Source organism: Corvus kubaryi, unplaced genomic scaffold (genome assembly GCF_017639235.1).
Source record: "Corvus kubaryi isolate FWS band 111438036 unplaced genomic scaffold, C.kubaryi_AGA036_p1.0 68, whole genome shotgun sequence".
Taxonomy (NCBI): Eukaryota; Metazoa; Chordata; class Aves; order Passeriformes; family Corvidae; genus Corvus; species Corvus kubaryi.
Window position 1 is genome coordinate 22,644,890 of NW_024582056.1, and position 19,182 is coordinate 22,664,071.

The window sequence follows — 19,182 nt, forward strand, 5'->3', positions numbered from 1 at the left end:
CTGTTAACAGTAATTTGATGCCAGCTGGGAAGAGGCAAACACCTCCCAAGTCAGTGCTTTGGCCAACAGCCTGATGACAACAGAGGGCTCCCATCAGGCAAGAGAAATATTCCAGAGGGTGATACCCACTAGAGTTCATCTGCTTCGTGCTGTCAGGGCAGCGTGAAAGAGAGTGAAATGACAGACGAGTTGGCCCAGCTGCTTCTTCATGAATATCTGAGATTCTTGCCTAGTGTAAGTGGGAACTATATGAACACATCAAAGAGGAAAAGACACTGAAAATTGAAAGGCAGTGCCTAGATGATTTTTAAAAGAGTGAATTTGGCTCAATCTAATTCACTTCCTCCATATGCGAAATGGAGTAGATTGAGGTGGTAGGAGTGAAACAAAATTGCTTTGTTGTTGGATGTGGAAATTAATATTTTTTTTAACCTTCTGCCTGCATTTTGTGCTTCTTCCTTCCCTTTCCACAAGTACAAGCAAGCAAAAGTGCCTGGGGCCAGGCTGCAGGGAGAGGAGTATGGCACAGTCCAACTCAAGCATCAGCTTGGCTGAACTCTGTTCAGGGGTACCTTGTAGGCAGGGGTCCATGGATGAGGTGAATGAGTGTTAAATGCTGATGTTTATGGTCTCATCAGCTCAAAAGAGAGCACAAGGTGTGAGCTGATACACAAGATGTAGATTACTACTACTTTTAGAAGTACTGCCTTCCCCTTACCTGAAAGCTTCTCTTTACTGAACCAAAGTACTTCTGGCAGGATTGTAATCTCAGAGTTTGGGAAGTGGTGCAGATGTTTTTGGTTCCAAGAGCCCAAAATGTATGACTGTGGCAAAATAAAACCCATTCTTTGTCACCCAGTCCTCTCACCAGATAATGTCACAGAAGCAGAGCCCAGGGCAGTAGAGATGCTTCCTCCATCAGATGGGATGGATGGGTTGTGCAAGACAGAGGTGGGGGAAGCAATGGGGCAATAGGAAGGGCCTGGAAGGGAAAATGAGCTGAGAGCAGATTCTGTGAGTTGGGAAAGGTCTGCTGTGGACTGGCACGAAAGAAAAAGGTGACAGATATCAAGAGTGGAGTAGTAGTGTATGATATACATGAGAGAGGCAAATTTGGACTTTTTTGGGTGCTTGCTGTGCAACCTTGACTTATTTTAGTATTTGCGTATATGTATGAACAGGATAAAGAGAAAGTAAAATTGTTATGTAGGTTGGTATTCTAGCACTTAGCCTATCATTGGCATAGAAGAATATCGGATATGTGACCCCTTTTTTATGCTTAGACCAGAAGATGGGTGTGATTTCTATTGTTAGGATGTGTCTTAGAGCAAAGAGTTTAAGAAATCCATGATTTGGGCAACTTTTTTTTTTTCCCCTCCCTTTCCTGCTTGTTCTCTATGTTAAAGTAAACAGGACATTTCTCATATAAACAGAGATTTTTGTGGTTTCAAATTTAGCTCTCAATGGTAGCATTATTACCAAAGTCCTCAAGCTCAAGCCATGGAAATCCCAAGGTGATTTCCATTCAAGTCCCATCAAAATGCTAACAGCAAAGTTTCCCAGCACCTGCTGCACTGAGCACATTGGGCAGCTGAGGGACACAGGCACTGCACTGATTCCTTGGAACTACAAACCCTCAGCTCAGATGCAACCACCAAAGAGAAGTGCTGAGAGAGGGAGGAAGAGAGGGAGGGAGGAAGGGCATGAGGCCTAATGTGCAGAGCCAGCAGTAAGGACCATTTTTTTGTAGCAGCTTTCCTAAATTTTGAATGAAAGAAACATATTTAACAGGCTATGTTTTATTTGTGTTGAATCCTGCATTTGAGTCTTCTAGTGCTTCAGAAAATGCATTTGAAGGTGGCTGAGGTATTTCAGTTTGACAAATAAACTAAGCTGTGGTTACTTTCTCAGTATGTTTTGTGTCATGGTGCTAATTTCCCATTCACTTGATTGGGATGCAATGATTTCACGACAGTGTCAGTGCAGGTCTATGGAAAAGACATTATGGTGTCAAAATGAAATGAAACAATGTTAATTTGTCTATGGAAACGGTGTTCCACTGCCAAATTGAAACATAACCCTCAGCTCAGCCACCTTGAGACTTGGCACTCCTGCGCTATCGAAGGACCCCGCCACACTGGGTGATTTTACAGCGGCGCACTGGGAAACTACAAATCTGGATTAAATATTAGAGGATGTAGGACTATATGTTTTGTTCTGTGAAATCACAACTGTGTAGCATTTCCTAGTGTTACAAGGGCCTTCCACATGTGCTGCAGTACCTAAAGCCCAGGGAGAGTGGGGGAATTGAGGGGAGCAAAAACACTTTGGCAACATTTACTCAGATTTCTTTTGGCTTCCATTGGCTCTCAGCACATCTCATTCCTAGCGTTATATTAATGGATTTTTTTTAGGTGAAAAGTATTATTAGATTTTACAGTGTTCACAGCACCTAACCAACATCTGGGACACTGAAGCTCAAATTAAGCAGTACTCGAAATCCAATTTGGGTTTTAATTCCATCAGGATGTTGCATTTCTAGTAAAACAAGAATTTGAACATAAACCAGAATCCAACGTGTAAGGAATACAATAATGAAAAAGATAATAAGCAAGCTGAAATCAAAAGACGGGCTGAGAGAGAGGAAAGAAGCAATATGTAAAGAGATATAGCAAAACATAAATAAATATTTTCTCTGTTGTTAGGGGTCTGTGGAGTGGTAGAATCTACTTATCAATCACAGTTTGTCTTTTGTTTTATGTTCCTGGGCAGTATGACCACCTTTGAAAAAGGGTGATCTTTGATCTCCTGCCCTGGGGCGAGCACCAGCAGATGTTCTTTTGTTCTTCTCTCCATATTCAGTGTCCCTCACCTCCTAAAGCTGAAGTGTGCTCCCCAAAACTGACAGGTGTTTCTCTGTTTGATTGCAAAAAGATGGATTTAGGCTAAATGTGACCTGAAACCTTCAAAGTGGAAGGGCCTCCCAGCATGCTTGAGAACTGGTGGGAGGGAAGGCTGCTGTAACATCTGTGCTTCTGGGAGTATTAGCAAATCATACACAGATGTCAAGAAGAAATAGGCTTGGCCAGTCTGTTAGGAGGGACTCTAGCACCCTCTTTCATGCTGGGTGAATTTCTGGGGTGATTCTGTCTGCTGAGCTTCTCAGTGATTTTTTTTCCTTATTTGTGAAATGTGTGTAATGGCACTTCCCTGCCTTTTAGAGATATTAGGGGGAAGAAATAAATTACAGGTTTTGTGGTGCCTGAGCAGTACTATAAGACAGTCATGAGCTGGGGTGGGTGGAAAGGCTAATCACATGAGCACTATATCTTAAGCAAGCCAATCCTTTCTTTACCTGTGCCTCAGCTGGCATAAAAATCTGACACTGGCTAATGAAAGCAATAAAGCTATCCAATCTTATTGATAGCTATGGAGATTTCTTGGACATGGGGAGCTCTGTATTCTACTCTTGTATATTGATAAAGTTGTCTCTGGGCTGTGCACAGCATTTCTAGATGTTCACTAAAGTCCCAGAGCTACAGGCCCCCCTGAGAGTCCAATTACTGCTTCAATCTTACTGTGTGAGCGGCGCGCATTCCTTTTTTTGCATAAAGCTCCTTCCGCCTTTCATCATTCCTCAGGTAGGAAGCATGAATTTGCTGAATCTGGTGGATGTGGTCATGCTGGTCATTTCCAGGAAGATGCCAAGTGCTCTCCTCAACTTTGAGAGGCAGACTGAGAACGGGCATTAGTGTTCACATGAATTTTTAATGCTCAGTTGTCTTGCACAGGCTTTCATGCACCAAACTATGACTGGTATTGCTGCCCCAGGACAGGATGGCATGAGAATCTTCCCCCATCCTACATCCATTGGGCCCCCTTCTCTCTCCAAGTGATATCCATCAAATCACTGTTGAGAACTCCCTGTAACTTCTCCATGAGTTGCACGCTGCTCCAGTCACAATTTTTCACAGAGATTCCCAAGCTATCTGAATGCCTCAGAGGAAGCTTTTGGCTCTTCAGGCACCATTTACACATTGTTTTGAAGTAGTTCATATTGCACTAGTTAGAGTTGTTAAGATGTGCAAACCACAGCTGCAATGTGCAATCCAACTTCAAATTTATTGGGAAGAACTACAACATGAAATATTGCAGACCTCCCAGCTTGTTTCAAACAGTTAAGAAAAGTCATTGAAATATCCTGCTATACAGGTTGGGATTAAAATATAGAAATCACTTGTGCTAAATGAGGAAGGAAAATTCACCATATTTTAAGAATGCTTTATCCAATGTGAGGCACACTGTCAATTTTTTTTTTTTTTTTTGTTAAAAGGCAGGAGGATTTCTTCCTTTCCAAGGTTTTCTCTCTCCCTTTCTCTCCCACACACACATACGTGCTTGGGCACACACACACACACACACACACAAGCACACACCTTCTCTTTCTCTGGATGTAAAGCATGATGGACATCTTGTTTCCAGGCTCAGTCTTCACCCCCACAGACAAAGAACAACGTCATTGCTTGAATATGTTCTTTAGAGGTTGACATTTGGGGAATTTATCTGTTATCCTCCAAAAAGTGTGACTATTCCAACACTTTTGTGCACTTTGTAAACCACAGATTAATTGCACAAATTATACGAATTATCCTAAAATTTTTGGGTAATGTTTGCCCTGTCAACACTGTAATTGAGTTGACTGGGCATGTGGAAAGCCTGCATGTGGCAAGCAACAGTCCATGATGCAGATGGGGAGGCAATTTACATCTACCTCTGCTTAGAATAAGTCCTGCAAAGACTATATTCTGCAAGTAGAATAGGTAATGTGAGACTTTGATCAAAACAAAAAAAGCAGTTGGGATATAGTCTTCCACAATATATTATGGAACATGGAGGGGTCTGCAGCTGTCTTCCAAATGCCAGGTGGACTTCCAGTGTGTGTGTGGTGGTGGGGGAAAATATTAAAGTTACAGATTTTAGTGTTTTCAGCAAAAAAAGCTTTTCGTTCTTTGTGAAATCAGACACAGTATTAAGGGGAAAAGAACCCCAAGCTTTCAACTGCTTTGTGTCCACATCAGCTGAACTCTACTGTCTGTGGTTTCGACCAAGTGGTGACGCCTCACATGATGTATCCCACAGGTCACGTCAAACCTGCCTTGTCATTTTGAAGAGGTATTAGTGTAATACCTGAATTTGTGCTAGAAGAGATTAGATCAATGACCCAGAGTATTCCTTTACATCAACAAAGAGAAGCAAAATATCCGTAACGGTGGAGTAATGTCTTAGAGGTTATGTTTAAAGTGCTGAGAACTACAAACATAGGATTCTCAGGCAATCACATGCCTTCTCCTTCCACTGAAATGGAAACCAGAACAGAGGATGGTGAAGGCTGGCACCCACTTGAGCTCAGAGGCTTCTGAGGATGCTGCAGTTCTCACTTCATATGAGCACTGTGTGGCATTGTGTTAGCAATCCCTACTTGCTTTGAAGTAAGGGCAAATCCAGACACTAAGGCTGATTTAGTCATCAAATGTGCCATTGTTGTTTCAGTTTTTACTTTTTTCCTTCCCAAAGACCCCTAAATACTCTAGTGTTTCCAGCAAGACTTAAATATGGACAAGAGAATTTTAACGTGGGTCTATTTCTGGACCTCCCAAAATTTTCATTCAGGCTTTCCCAAGTATGTATAAGTGCTCAGCATCACTGGAATGGGCTTGTTACCAAAGGTAGAGAGGTGTCGATAGTTATTCAATGCAATTTGTATAAATTAGGTGTTTGGGGAATGAGTACAGTCTCTGACTTAGAGGGAGAGTTCCCTTCTGTGATATACTTGAATAGTGAAGGAACTAGGGCTTGGAGCTCTGAAGACGTGGAGCAGAATGAAGGACAGGAAAGGAGTGTGAATGTCTAAACCAGACAAGATTTGTTTCCAAAGAAGAAATTCCAGTGTGCCTCCACATGCTTTTAAAGTGAGGGGCAAGTGAAAAGTTGATTTTTTTACAGCAAAAAGAAAAATTCCCATTGTGTTCAACAGGACTGGGATTTCATCCAAGACCTCCACATCATTCTAAGACATTCATGTAGCCCACATTTAATCTTTTCAAAAGAGTATTCTGTTTCCAGAAATTATCAGTGTTTTCTAATTTTCTGACTCCACCATCTGCAATGCCCCTGTCATGACTTCTTTCTATACAACACATTTTTGTTCTTTATTTTTTCTTTCAGTCTTGCACATACCATCGTTATGCCCCCAAAGATCAAAGATTCATAGCATAAGGTAAAAATAACTACTTGCAAATAATAGATACATCCTTTTTAATAAACTTCATTTTAGTACTTAATAAAGTAAAATACCGGATAAAATCTGGAAGTTGAAGAAATACCAGATATGTTCTTGATTTGACTCGGGACAGGATTTCACCCCACATTTTTATGAGGAATATTTAGCACACAGGCATTCCACCCCCTTGTATCTCCACCCTCATATATTTCAAAGCAAGAACAGAAGGCAACGCAAAAGTAGCTGCCACCATGCACAAGATAATTCTTTCAAACATCTCTCAGCATTCTAAACCATAATCTAAACTTATGTCCACATAACAAATAACAGCCCTTTGAAATGAACTGAGAAACTGTAAAGCCATTAAGAAAATGTGCCATTAAGAAAAGGATTTCAGCATTTCCTATGAAAAAGGTTCCCAATGTATGTATTTCCACATGTTCAGAGAAATGATTAAAGTGTTTATAGCTTTTGTAATTGGTCTCTCTCAATTTAAAAATATAGGCTTTTTTTAACGTTACATTTCTCTGCCGCTCTTTGTCTAGAATAACATTAATGAAGTCCCATTTTCTAAGTTGCCGAAGGTAGGAAATAGGGAAGCGATGTGTTTAAGAGAACACGTTGTTGAAGCACGCCGTCTGTCTGCCCATATTCCAGCAAACATGGCCTCCCGTTAATGTGTCCATTAGCCACAGCGCGCTCCTGCGGGCTCTGGGGCTGCCGCGCTTCACGTGGTGCTGGAGCGCATATGGCAGCAGGGAAAGGGGGCTCATTGTCTCCTTCAGAGCACCCTCTGCGTGCTACTGCCCAAGACACTACAGGGTGTTTGGAGGAAGGCACGTTAAGTATTTTCCCTGTTTGGGTCCAGCGGAGGGTGGTCAGAACCCTGAGAAAGCCAAACTCCATCACCAAATCCCCAAAAGCAGCAAAAAGGAGGGCACTGCTAAAGCAGTCCCTTTCCGAAGCATATCCAGCCCTTTCTGTGAGAGCTTTTGCTCTGCTCTGGTAAATGCTATAAACATACCGGCTGCATGGATAGAAACCACATGTATGGCCTTGTGTTCAATTGAGTGAGTGAATCAGTAACAGCTTAGTCCAGGAGGCCAAAGCCACTTTCATCACCTACAGATCATGGCTTTTGGAGTGGTTTGTGGCTCCTCTAGGTCAGTCCAGAAAAGAAAGATCTTCACCCAGATTCCAGATGAATACATTTGTTTTACAGATAAGGATATATGCACAGATATAAACCTTTTTTTTTGATAGCAACTGTCAATCAGGTCACATGATTGAAGATTTTTTTCGTTCTATTATTTTCTTTTATGCTGTTAATATAAAGCTTTAGGTTTTGTTCCATTTGTAAAAGCATATATCAAATGTTTGGGGTTTTTTTTAGTAATACCTCAGGAGAGGGTGTTTTACCTTTCCTTTTGTAAATTTTCTTAAGTAGAACTTGTCAATCTGGAATTGACAGGTATTTGTTACAGAAAACAAGGCATTGTTCCCGCTTTGCTTCACCCACCAACACAGGTGCTGCTGTCATATGTCACAACAGTGGGGAAACTTATTAAACTATAAAAAGCAATAATACTATAATATAAAGATATGAAGGTGAAAAAGTCTTTAAGATGTGTTTGCTGGCTGGAGGTACGAAATCCTACCCTTCCTGTAGTTGATCTGACAGTGCTTTGACATTCCCACAAACCTCTTCTTCTTCCGGGAATGCCCTTATAAACTACTGACATTCCCCCCTCCCCCTCCCCAAAGCTATCAAATAACAGTAGGACAAAAGCATAACTTGATCAGTTAGGTTGTTCCTCACCTGTTGAATTGCTGAAGGAGAAAGGACATAGATTTTGTGGGAGCCAGAATTACTCTGGTTTAATTACAGAAAGTCTGGGCCAGTTGCTGGATTATATTGTGGAATGTGTTGTGACCGATGCAAATATCCACAGGCAATTCTTCTGTCAAAGGCTGGCCCAGATACAGGGAAATTCCTAAGTAACTTGCTAAAGAGTCCCTGTTTTGTGAGCCTGTCAAAGGAGGCGACAGTGGTCTTTGCTGGGCTGGTGGTGCCACCGACCCTGGGCTGTGGCACTGTTGGCTGGAGGGAGTTGTAATCTAGAAAAGGCCTGAGCTGCAGAATCTGGGACAGGATTCAACTCACATCACCCGAATTTGGGGTTGAATGTGAGCAAATTAGAGCATTGCCATCCTCTGACTGGCAGCAAATCAAATGAGTTCTTTGGGCTTTTTTCCTTCACCACAAAGAACAACAACAGCAACAAATGCTGGGAGAGGAGAGAAAGAAGTGACATCATCTGCAGAAAAGTTTTCCTTTTTTTTCTGCCTGAAGGACTGTTTTGATTTCCAACTGCATCTCAGGTAAGAATGAAACATGATATTGGATTGAATGCACCAGCTGAGTGTAAATGGAAATACGTGCAGTTGAGGAGAGGAAGAGACAACACTATGCTGCATTTTGGATATCTTTCTGATATTTGTAGAGACCAAGCAGCTCCTGGCCTAGCTTCAAATAGCTGAAATGTTGGTCAAGTAGTTTTAATTGTCTCAGTCTCAGTGGGATCATGGCAGTGGCTGGGATTATGTGGAATACTCTGTAAGCTTCCACTACTCCCACCCCTCTGTACTCTAGCCCTTCCCCTAAACCCCATCTTTCCTCTTCTGTGGTATGGGAGAGCTGGTGATTTGGAGCCAGCTACATATGCTTTATGTTTCCTGAAGATTAAAACCCATGTGTAATACTCCATAGTCTGTCAACAGCCAGCTTGGGAAAGAGACAAAGGACTAGAAAGCCAAAACCAGACTGTTAGATCAATCATGGCCAAGATGTGCTTCTCACTTATAAAAGCTGAAAGAAAACCAGCCAGGCAACAAGTTTGTCCTTTGCAATGTTGGAAGACTGCTGCCCCCCATCCTGTGTCTGATTCTCTGTGTGTCAGACTATACACAAATCTGCAAGAGAAGATATTGCGTGTGTGTTTAAAATACTTCTGCCATCAGACAGGGAGAAGACGGCTGTCTACAGTAAGTATCCAGGCTTGGGATAAGTAGCTAATGATTTGTGTTCCCTTTTTTCTTTTTTTTTCAGGTTTTTTTTTTGTTTTCCTTGGGGTAGTATTAAATAGTAGAATGAAACTATCTGCTTGTACAGAACTAAACAAAGTGGTATGTGTTCCCAAACACTAAAACCAAGTTGTCAAGACACATCCTCAGAGACAGAGGGTCCTTTTTGTTGTTGCCCAAGAATGTCTTATTTAAAATGGCATTCCTTCTAAAGATGCGAATGCTTTTTCTTTAAAAATGAACCAGGACTGAGAATAAAGCAAGCAAAAGAGGAAATTAAAACAGTGACGAGAGAAGGAGGTCTGGTAAGTTGGCTTTCAACCAAATGACCTCTTGATAGATCAGCTGGGAGCCAGGAATGCTGAGATTACCATGAGCTAGAAAGATTTATAGTTCTTTGTTTGGTCTCTTGGTAAGTTTTCATGTATAGTCAGCTATATGATGGGCAGTGATAGTGGAAAATGGGGGCAAAAGCTATCCAGAACCCCAAATATTTATTGCGATTCCACAAACAAACATGAAAGGAAGGATCTATTGAAGGATTTAGAGCATTTGTTTATTTTGATTAACAACCAGCACTCTCACTAAGGAAAAATTTTGCACAGCCCCCCAAATCTAGCTCTCTCAGGAGAAGATATTTGCAGGCTGTAAATTTAGCTCCAATTGCATTAGGCATGTACAAGTAACACAAGAAACTCTCTGTCATGGGAATGGGTGTCTGGGTTTCTGTAATCACTACACAACCTTTCAGCTGACCACCTGCAGAGGGAACATCCTGCATGTGGGGATGCACAGTGGACTGCACTAGCTAAACACATCCACAGAGCTTCTCAGAAATTTGCAACTCTTGCAATTTCATCTCCATAAGTTTGAGTGAGCGTTTCTATTTTCTCATCACCCAGGTGATCAGGAACATCCAAGCATTTGTAGTTTATGTTATCCAGATTAAAAACTAATATTATGGTGCATTAGATGCCAAGGACATTAAAATGTAAAAGCAAACAGATTACAAAATCTAATTTATGAAGCACTGTGAGATTAATAGGTAGTGCTATCAACTGGTTGTTATACCCAAGTATATCCTGAAAGTCTGACCAGTAGAGTGAATCCAGGAGGATGGAATGACCCCAGATATGTGTACCTTGTTAAACAGCAAAGCACACGACTTTACATTGGGTTGTGACGCCGTCGGAGTGTGCCCTCGGCCTCGGGAGACACAGCGTCCTTCTGCAGATGGTGCTGCCATGCGGCTGCTGGTAAAAAAGTTTCAATGCTGGCTCCTCGTAGGAGGGAGCACATCCCAACCTGCTAAGTGGATGAGCTGGCATCACCGGGGGCAAAGAAGGAGAGAGATGTCCTTGTGTGGGTTCCAAGAGCTTTACTCTTCTGAAGGATCCAGGGACAAAGACCCCCAAAAATCAAAGGGTCCAGGGTTCTTATACTAAGGGAGATAGCACACGGGGGAAAAGGGAGTTAACCAATGGGGTACAACAAGAGGGGTGGAACTTTTTGAACAACAACCAATGGGGATAACATGGATGAGGGAGTTAGGTCAAGGAGCCAATGGGGGGGGGGGGGTCTCAAACTTAAAGAACCTTCTAGAAAGGGGGTGGTGGCCTCAGACCTCAGATCCACCCATGGATCCACCCTCAGATCCCTCCTCAGGTCTGCCCTCATCCTGCCATTGGAGGGCTAGAGTCTCGTGGGCATTTGATTGCCACAGCCCATTGATGGGCTGGGCCACTGCAACAGGGTTGCAAATCCTTTTTGCTAATAATGGGACCCTAGAATTCCAAAACAACAAACAAAACCTTTAAGCGCAAGTAACAAGGAGCCCTTTAGGCAAAGTAGAGATTCTAGCAACACTTGGGTTTTAAAATGCAATTATTTGCTTCTTTTCCCTATGCAGAGTATATGCCATATGGGCATGTGTTATGTTCACCACATTAGTTCATTATTATTACTCATTTATTTCTTTTTAACCAATGGAGTTGTGTCCTTGTCTCTGTACTGGGTAAAAATATATATATAATCTTATGCCCCAGGACAATATCACGTGTAGCGCCACAATGATGATGTCTGTAATGTATCATTTACTAGTGTCTTTACATGCTAACTTATTCTTCCTTTCCGTTAAACCAATGAATTATATTCTCTTAGTAATTTATTCACTTGTCAAAACTGAATGTTAAGAAACCCAGAGGTTTGCCTTAAACTTCTAATAGAATTTAAAGGGCAAGTATTCAAAATTCAGCTTCAAGGTGTGGACCTTTTGCACAACCTTACAAGTGCTTTCTGAGTGTTATCATTTTGTCAGTACAATTCGGACCTGATTTGCATTCTTCACATTTCTCTCTTTAACAGGCTTGAGTTTGCACATTTAAGTTGCAAGTTACTACGGGCAACAGTTGATTTGAAGATACCTTGCAAATGCAAAATAGACACCTTTTGCTGAACGTTCAGCTTTGAAACTAGAGGAGGACCAATAAGACAGAAAGGCTTTGAAAACAGAAATGTCATGACCTATGGCTTGGGGAAAAACTTTCAAAAAAATACCACTAATTTCTGATACTGTCAGATTTTGAGAGTCCTAGCTGTGGTTGGGAGATACTAAATTAAAAAAAGTATGTTGAGAAGTCCAAAAGGAGAATATGCTTTGAAAATACTAATTTGCGGGAACTGAATGGCCCAATGATTTGGGCAGCTTTGGATGTTCCCTTCACAGATTCCTGGAGAATTCTGGCTAGCATGAAAGAAAACATTGATTTCTAAGGAATTTGAAAATAAAAGTAATTAGAAGTTTAGAGGATAGTGAAGGCCTTCTCACTCAGGAGAGTGCAGCCATAAATATTCAGGAATATGAAGCTCATCTTAAAGCTCATTATATAATTCCAAGCCAGAAAGAAAACCAACTTCTGTATTTTTAGCCTGATACTGTGTACGACCACATACTGTATTTTTATCTGGCAAGGAGTCCATCAAATACAAATGTAACATGTACAATGATCCTTCATTCTAGCTCTAACACAGATGGTTATCCTTATAACAAATAAATAGGAAGGCTCAGAATCAAGAAAGGATAAGAAAAATTATAACCAAGAGAAAAAAAGACCCAGTGCAGATGATCTCTTGAGACACTATTTGATCCAACTCCCCTTAAGACCTCATATCTCAAAATCACAGTGGGATAGCAGAGCCTAGGAGCACTTACTGGGGAATACAAATATGGATAACTGCAACTCCAAACTACCTGTTAAACACAGTCATATAGTATTCTGTCAGGCAGGTTCAGGGCAGTTTGGAGTGTTTTGCTCTGCAATATACTCTCCAATTTCCTCTGGAGCCTTCCAAGTCCATGTCTTCCAGTTCCTTGAAAACCTAGGCACTCTTAAGCATCTTTATTCTTTTTAAAATATAATTGCTCTTTGTGGTAATGTTTGCGTTAGGAATAAAACTAAGCAAAGAAGAACAGCTTCCCCGCTTTTATAAACTTGGAAATTTTACTGTTCATTTCCTTCTGCACTGAAACATTTCTGCGAGGTAGTTTTATGTTGGACCTGCCAGTTCTGGCAAGTCTGTGCTGTTGGTGCAGCAGGGAGAATACAGAGGTTAAAGTTTACACTCTGTCACTGTTCCTTCACGTGCCTCTAAGTTTTCTTCCCCATTCATCCCATGACTTCTTAGCATTTTCATCACGAGAATCATTAGTGTTTATTCCTACTGCTTCATGAATGCTGTAAAAAAAAAATGAGATGAAGATATTAACATCTTTTTGGATCGTGTTGAGGCAATCAGGTAAATGTAAAGGAATGCTGCATGAGAAGTCCTTTCTTCTAAGCCAGGTCTGTAAGCTCACAGATTCATTGCAATCCCTTCGTCAACTCCAAAGTATTTAAGGCAAATCCAGAAACCTTGTCAGCTCCTAAAGATTATCACAGTAGGCTACAAGGCAGGTGCATAGTTAAAGCATTTCCTGAGATTCTGGACAAGCCAGTCTTGTCCTTTGTTGCCAACTTGTGGGGTGCCCTTACATAGGTTATTTAAAAGATACTTTTCAAAGGCTTGCCTGGAAACGTGGTGACAGAGAAAGGTATTCATCCGGGAATGCTTAGAATAAGTCAACTGGAGTCAGGATTATTAAATTCTCCTGCTGTCAGTGGCTTGCACTGCATAACTTGCACTGATTTGAGTAAGCCGGTTCATTGTGGCCTCTGTTTATATTCTGGTCTTCTGAACCTTTAAGACTTTTATTATGCAAGTTTCATAACATTTAAAAGGTAAATTAGTGATAAATATGTCCACACTTAATAACGTTGAAGTAATACCTTCACCAAGCTGCAAAGATTGCAGGGATAATTCAATCTATAGATTTACAAATAATTTATTCAGTTTTTATTTTAACTAGTTTTGCTGTATGAATGAATTAAGCAGCTGGCAGCTTGCCTGTCTGTTCATTGCTCTGCTCCTTTCTCTCCCATTGCTGATGTTTTGCTCTTGCCCTGGCTGCAAATATGGCATCCTTTTTATTTCACAAACATCCTCTCCAAACAAGTTAGACAAGGGAGATGCTGAAGTGTGAGGTGATGTTTCAGGGCAATTCAAAGGCACATTTTCTTATATGATTTACTAAGTGTTCTCAGAAATATTGTTTCATTTCATAACATCTCCAGTTGGGTTGTTTTTTTGGTTGGGTTTTTGTTTTTTTTTTTTTCTTTTTGGCAATCTTCTTCCCTAGTACAGTGGAGAAGATTTCTGAATGAGGCTGATGAGATTTGTAAAATACCCCAAGTTAATTTAGACAGCAGGTTAGCCCCTCAACAAAACTGTGGCCCATATACAAGTCAAATCTGCTTTTTTCCTTTGGCAATGATTTATTTCCCTCTTAAATTGGCTGGACCAGTTAGTTTTTTATTTTTATTAAGTCACACTATTCTTAAATGAAACTATTGATTTAAAGTCAGCTTAGTGAGGATTTAATTTGTTTTCAGGGGATTAGAGCAGGTAACATGGGATAATTTTACAATAAAGTGGAATAGAAGCATTCCTTCACATTACCCTCACCTTTTTTTCTTGCCAGGCTGCACAGACATTACAAATTTTCAACTGAATTGTGGAAATACATTCATAAATCAGGCCTAATTCCTCTGCCTGCTTAAAGGCTATTCTAAAGAATATTTTCCTTTGACCTTGTCCATGTTTGTCCTTCCATGGGTGGATGCATCTGATAATTCCACACAAACACAAATTCACACAAAATATTTTTGTGTCCACAGTAGGAATTGTAAACAGGGACATTTGTTGAGAAGCACAAGACCAGACATGTCTTTTAATACAGCGGCTAGAGTGTTTTAAAACACCACTGTATTGCTCACAAACAGGGATAGTTATTTTTGGTATTCCTTGATAGTGTATGTTTGGGTTTTTTAATACAGTACAGTGATTTTAATCTCTGCTCCATGTAACTTCATGAAACCTCTTCCTTCTTTATCATTCTGTCTTTCAGTCACATTTAACACACGATCTAACAATTTCTGGGATTTTACCTGGTGCTGTGCAATCTGCTTTTGCTGCTTTGCACTCAGTGACTTGAGCAGGGGCAGGTTCTACAGCTCTTAGTAGCGTTACCCCAAGGTCAGGCATCTCCCTTTTGTATGTTTCTTCTTTTTGGTGGCCCTGCTTGTTTTTCTTTGCAGTCCTCTGCATCTGGCGGCACATCCTTGCTAGGAAACATTTGAAAGTTGTTCTACATAGCAAGTTTCCCACTGCTCACACACATAGACCACATTCCTCCCATCTCTTTTTTTTTAACTTATGTGTAGCACATATGTGCTCCACCAAGTTGTGAGAAAACACAAGACCAGCCCTCACTGCAGCACTGAATATCATTTCCCTACCTGGCCTCTGTCACTTGTGTTCTGCCTCAGTTTACCAACCCCTGGGAAGGTGAAGGGAGCAGAAGGATAACTCTACTAACTGCACATCTTCCTCTTCCATGCTTTTCTGTGGTCCCTGTCTCCCTATCTGTCTTGTGAGGCATGAGGACTCTTTCTCTCTGCTACTACTAAGTGTAGTGAGAAAAAATGCTCAGATTTTCTTATTGTGTCCCTACTGAGTGGAAACTGTCTCCCTGTTACTTGGCTCCTGGGAATAGAGATTTTTTTTTCCTCTCCCTGGAAATCCCTAGATTTCTGGTAGACACAGAGATGGATGTAGATGGACTTAACTCAAATATTTATAAGGGCAAAAGAGAACAGAAAGGTGAATTGGAAGAACCAGCACAAATACCTAGTTACAGAAGGGCAGCCATCCTCCCTTTCCCAAGGCAAGGCAGCCCAAGAACAGGAAACACCTGCCCTGCTGATGGCATTATGTGGTTTCCAGGTCTCTGAGGGGTTTTATTTTAGAGTGGGAGTACTCTCTTCCTTTCCTCTCCCTTTATTTATCACACCAAGTCCTCCTGCAAGAGGCTTGTTTTGCTCTATTCCTCTTACAATGCCTGGCTTTTTAGTTTATTTTTCAGTCTCTGTTAACACAGTTGGCTTCTGATTAGGCTTTCTATTGTAGGTGTTGCTGATAAAATTTCAGCAGGCACACAGACTCAGCTCCATGTATACATTAAACCAGATGCAGCTCACTGGCTGGTTTTTTTGGTCACAGTTTTGTTTCTTTCTCCTTACTATATAAATGTGAGATCATAAGTAGTAGAGAAAAAAGATGGAGGTATTTCTTGGAAGACAGAGGAGAAAAAAACATATATTCTCCACTGCACTGCTTACAAGGACTGTGTTTTATTATTATTTATTTAATGGGGGGAAAAAGGCAAAAAAAAAAAAAAGGAAAAAAAAAAAAAAAAAGCTTTGCACACACCACGCTCTACAATTTTATGAGATCCACATCTGGAATCCAGAGCATCTCAGGAATCAATCTATCAGACCCTAGTCAATTGTAATAATGCACCTGGGGTGAAATTCTGGCTCCATTAAAGTCAGCTGGAACTTTGCCATTGCAATGCAAAAAGTGATGGCTGATGTAGGTTACTCCACATTAGCTCTTGGGCAGAGTGAGACGGCCTGTAAGTCGCCAGTATTTCCAGATTTGGCTTAACATTCAGGAAAAAACACCGTCAATCCCATGTCTCTATACAGAGAGAAAAAGTACGAGTTATAATGAGGTCACAGTGCTCGTACATTTTGCCTGTTACTAAAATAAATAGTCAAAGTGCTCATGAACTTTTTTTTCATAGGTAGAGGCTTTTAGGATTAAACAGAAATATTGTTTGTTGTGCCTCAAGGTCAACATATATATTTTTGTGTGTATGTAAGCCATCCAAAATCCTGCTTATAAATATCTATTTTGTTGTGCTTTTTCAAATCCTTCCACTGGAAATGCATTTCCAACTGTAAATAGTATATTCCCATTACCTACCCATCAGTCAAATCAACTCATTTCTGAAATTCAATTAAAAGGATCTCGTTGCCATAAATCGAAAAGGATATTTTATTGTTACTTTGTAATTTGGAAGAATGAAAATTAAAACAGTAGCTCTGATGGAAAGAAATGGCTACTAAATCATAATGATATTTTGCAGTTTATCTGCTCATTGCTATTTTATTTCAGCTATTTCAGACTGGAAGGACGATGAAGTGACTTGCACACTCTATACCAGTTTTATTTATTTTTTTGGCTACTCCAAGCACTTGTCTAAATCTTTTTTATGATTGTTTATCTAAGTTTCTCCCAAATGTTTCATCAATTGCTATCCCTGTTCTTTTATTCCATATGTTAACTGCTTCCTGTGTATAAAAGACAGTTTGCTTAAATTCCTTTGGCTCTTGACCTATTCTTACCTTTGGCAGAGATGCTCTGTAATTTTGGGGAATTTTTTTTATGCTGAGCATCAATTGAATTGTCTTAGAGTCAGATAAAATGAACAGAAAGGCAACATATGTGTCATTTAACTTGTGAACTTGGCTACAGATACAATAGATTTCATGAAATGGGTGCAAGGTGGGGGACAACCAGAGGTTGAAATTGAAGTTCCCATGCTCTGACTACTGATGAAAATTGAAAAGAATAAGCATGTTAAGAGGCATTTATAACCAGACACATTGACTAGTAGTAAATAATGAAAATATTGCTGCTTTGAGGAATATGCAATGCCAAACCTGTGAACCCTCTTTAAGATTTAGCAGGAGTTTTACTAGCTGGGGAAAAAAAAAGATCCACTGCAGTTCTGTGTTGCTTCAGTATAGATATTATGAGGGGCCAAACTCGTTCTGTCTCGCTCCCCTATTCCAACCCCATTCAAAAACCATAATGCTGAATATTTTACTTCAGCTGGACTGTTATGCATTCTACCTAGAAACATCTGTGGAAAAAGAAGAAGAAAAGAACCACTGGAAACATGGAGTAGAAATGAATTTAGAAGCTGGCAAAGTGAAAATCACACATACCAAGGAGATTTTGTGCAAGGAGAAGAGATGAGAGCAGGGCATATTTATTTAAACAAAAAGAAGAGAAAAAGGGATGAAACCACATACAATATACATAGAAGAATAGTGTGCCATATACAGTATCTATAGAAGAAAGACCTCAGCCTGTTCAGTGGAAGATGTTAACCAGAATACTATAAGTAATTAAGTTTTCATTTGAGTTGAATACAAATATTTGCAAGCATACACATATATATCCCTAGGCAATGAAAATCTAGTTTTAAATTTACCCTGAAAGAAAGATTTATGCAGGCATCTCTCGTTGGTAAAAACTGGTGTAGAACCACATAAAAATCATCATAATGTTTGATTATGTCTAGATACCACCCCTCTTGAAAGCAAGATCTTTGGCAGCCAGGCAGAGCCTGAGACACCTCTCTATTTGGCTCCATATACCAGGACAATTCCTGTTGACTTTAATGGAAGCTGTGCCTAAATTAGGGCTATTGCTCAGCCCCTAATGAGGAGAGTGCTGTAACTTGGGTCACTTGCAGTGCTTGGCACCACAGCTGAAGTCTGTGACTCCCTTCCCTTCCCTTCCCTTCCCTTCCCTTCCCTTCCCTTCCCTTCCCTTCCCTTCCCTTCCCTTCCCTTCCCTTCCCTTCCCTTCCCTTCCCAGTCCCCACAGCAGGTGAGGCTTTTCCCTTCCATTGCTCTGAAGATTAGACACAACAAAAGATGTTTTCTGTAAAGCAAGGTACACAGTGCAGTTTTGCCTTCTCTCTAGTTGATGTTCTAATGTGTAACTGTAGGGTTTAATTTTACTTTACATTAATCAAAGAACAATAAAGGCCATAAAAACCCCACTAAGAAGCATTTCAAGTTAAGATCCAAAGCTAAATACCATGGGATTTTGCCTATTGTCTTGTTTAGTCCCTCTGTAAAAAGAGCTAGATAGCAGGAGAAAGAAAGAAAAATTGAGCCCGTGTTTTTTGCATAGAGATGGAGAAAACACATAATAAATTAGGGGGAGAGAGGAGTGAAATAAAGGCCAGAGGTAAACGACGTTTAATTGTGTGAGCTGCTCTTCCTCTTGTGGTTCCTGCCAGCTGCTGCTGCTATTGCTACCTTCCTGTTTTAAGATGAAAGCAATGATGGTAGACACGTGCAGACACACAAAAGAACCTATTTGGACTGGTGTGTCAGCTCATCTTTATCAAATGTTGCACAGGTATATTTTGTTGCCATGCTTCATTACCCCAGAATGGCGTGCCTGAAATGTTTGTCTCTTCTATAAACCCAATAGCTTTCCCAGCGAGTCACATTTGACAGAGCAATAGACAGGTATTCGCTTGCTGGCATCCGTTTGTAAAGCCAGGGCAATTA